The sequence below is a fragment of the Mus caroli genome, chromosome 3 (genome assembly GCF_900094665.2).
Source record: "Mus caroli chromosome 3, CAROLI_EIJ_v1.1, whole genome shotgun sequence".
Taxonomy (NCBI): domain Eukaryota; kingdom Metazoa; phylum Chordata; class Mammalia; order Rodentia; family Muridae; genus Mus; species Mus caroli.
The window spans coordinates 128573120-128575878 of NC_034572.1; the positions used below are offsets into that span (position 1 = coordinate 128573120).

General features: G+C 48.4%; 1 protein-coding gene across 3 annotated transcripts in view; it reads left to right on the plus strand.

Annotated features, from left to right (window-relative positions):
- The first annotated feature begins 240 nt into the window (after positions 1–240).
- The window catches only part of LOC110291608 (sodium/hydrogen exchanger 9B2), a 32425-nt gene continuing 29906 nt past the window's right edge, over positions 241–2759 (plus strand). Inside the window, exon 1 of one of the 3 annotated variants that reach the window (XM_021158833.1) lies at positions 241–322. The gene's annotated coding sequence lies outside the window, so the exon portion shown is untranslated. The remainder of the gene's footprint in view (positions 323–2759) is intronic. The other 2 variants (XM_029475390.1, XM_029475389.1) reach the window with 2 other exon arrangements.

Here is a 2759-nt window from a genome sequence, read left to right on the forward strand (position 1 = left end):
CCTGGAATTTGCGTCGGATTGCAGAATTTAGGATATTCAGGAACAGTGAGAGAGCCTGCTGCTCTTAGCCTTGAGAGGTGGCCAGAGGCTGCTGGAAGCTGGGGCTCATGGGCCGGGTCTCCCTCTGGCTGAATGAGCAGAGCCCTGAACTGAGAGTGTGCCCCGCCCTGCCCCTCCCTGCCCCGCCCCGCGCCGCTGGACCTCCCGGTTTTCCGCGGGCCTCCAGCCACAGCACCGCCCTAACCTAGCACGCCTTGGTAAACCTAGGCTCAGCTCCCACTCAACAGAAGCCAGGAGGCCTGCGCAGACTGCCAGCAATGAGGTGAGTAGCACCGAGCAAACAACCGATGCGCATAGCTGGTGCGGGTGTGTGTGTGTGTTTTTACGATTATAGGTAGTTCGAGCGGGGGTTTTCCTTATTTTTGTTTTAGCTCTCAGTTTTTGGACTGAGTGCTGAGAATCTTCAAGTCTAGACCCTGGACAGTGTGATGTCTGCTCAGAGCACGTGAGCTGTAGCTCTCTTACTTGCCAGGCATCAGCTTCTTGTCTCACACTTGCTCCAGACTCTGGTGAGATTGATTTCACCAAAACATTAACGGCAGGGAGCTTTAAGCTCCCAGCAAGTAAGATGGACCGTGGAGCAGATGCCTGGCGCAGGTCTACTCTGTTTTCCCTCTGAGATGGCCCCGCCCCTTAGCAGATACAGGTGCTGCATCGTGGGTGGGTGCTGGATTACCGATTCATAGGTCTGAAGGTTCAGCGGACGCCTGCATGTCTTCTCTGAGCTAAGCAGGCACAGGAGATAATCACATGTGGATTGCATACGGTTTCCACCCTCCAGGAGTTCAGAACTCAGCTCTGGGATCAGAGTATGCCTAAACAAGACGTTAGATCCTGAGCATGCACGCTGCTCTGGGGGCGTGGGCAAAGTGGCAGCCCCCTGTAACTGTGATACACACCAGGAGCACAAGCATCATGGGGAGGAAAGACGTATTTCATATCACAGGCTCACAGTCCACAGAAGGGAGTTTGCGGTAGACACTCAAGGCAGGAACTAAATAGAAGCTATGGAGGGACGTGGCTTACTGGTTTGCTCTCTATGGTTCCCTCGGTTTGCCTTTTTATAGGCACCAGGACCACCACGGGGTGGTCCTGCCCACAGTGGTCTGGGCCCTACCCCCCAACAAACATTAGTCAAGAAAATGTCTTGTCACACTTGTCTACGTGCCAATCTGATGGAGGCATATTATTAATTTAGATTTCCTCTTTCCAGATGACTCTAGTTTATGTCAAGTTGACCCTGGCTAGGGCATGTTATATATTTTCTGGCATAAAAAGTCTTTAGGGTTACAACCCCATCAACTATATTCTCAGCGCGTTTGGAGTACCCACAAGAGGAATTAAGAATGAGCCAGAAGGAGAGCTGGAGAGGTGGCTCAGTAGTTAGGAGTCCTGAGTTCAATTCCCAGCAACCACATGGTGGCTCACAACCATCTCTAATGCTAACTCTCTTTTTAGCATCTTTCTACTTAAAACACCTGTCATTGCAGAAGGGAATGCAAAGAGATCTTCCTGCAGCCTCTTATTCAACACACACACACACACACACACACACACACACACACACACACACACTTACTTGAAACAGGTCTATATAGCCCTGGATGTCCTGGAACTCTCTATGTAGATGAAGCTGGTCTTAAAGTCACAGAGATCCATTGGCCTCTGCCTCCTTCTGGGATTAAAGATGTGTTCTAACTGGGTGTGGTGGTGCACATCTTTAGTCCCAGAACTCAGGAGGCAGAGGTAGGCATATCTTGAGTTGGAGACCAGCCTGGATTACAGAACAAGTTTTAGGATGGCTAGGGCTACACAGAGAAACCCTGTCACAAAAAAGCAAGCAAACAAAAAAAGGAGTGCACCACCACCATGCCTGTCCCCTCAACCCCTTTTAAAGAGCACCATTCCATTAAAGAGAATGGATCACTTTGAAAAGTGACTTAATTCCAGTTTCCTGTGCTCTGAACTACACACAGCCAGACTCTACCTGCTTGAGGGGTTGGGGGTGAGGTGAAGCAGAGTCAGTGACAGACTTCTCCAGGAACACTGCTGCAAGCTCCTTTAATACCCTCCCAGGGCCCCTTTGGTCCTAAGAAAGCATCTATTCTAAACAGCAGTTCCTGATTGACTGGCATTGTCTGCATCTTAATCCTTGGTCTCTCAGGCAGTCCTCAATTAGGTCCTCCTGCAGTAGATGCTTTTGTGTCTGTGGGGCCCCCTGGTGTTTACATGGAGGCACCCCATTCCCTCCCCCAACACACACACACCTCATTCCTGCTATAAATCCCATCCTAGAAATCTATACCATTTACTGATATCCCTTTTGGTTTAAGTTCCAAACCAATGATGCATTACAATGAAATAGATGCATTACAAATATTATCAAGCACTATATGTAAATTCTCAATAAGATTCCCCCATTAAGCACAGGCAAGAAACATAGTGGTTAATCTTGATTGTCAATGATTGAGAATTACCTAGAAGAGTAGAAAATGGGGTCTAACCTAATAAGCTGATTGGTTGCTTGATGGGGGTCATAAAATTATGGCATTATTAAGACGTACTTACAAAGGTGAGATGGGGTGTTTTCGGGATGTAGGTGATTGGGATATATCCTTACTAACTATATCTTACTTTGACTAATTCCTGTATATTCGTATATTCTCTTTCTCCCCCTCTCCCCCTCCCCCTCTCCCCCT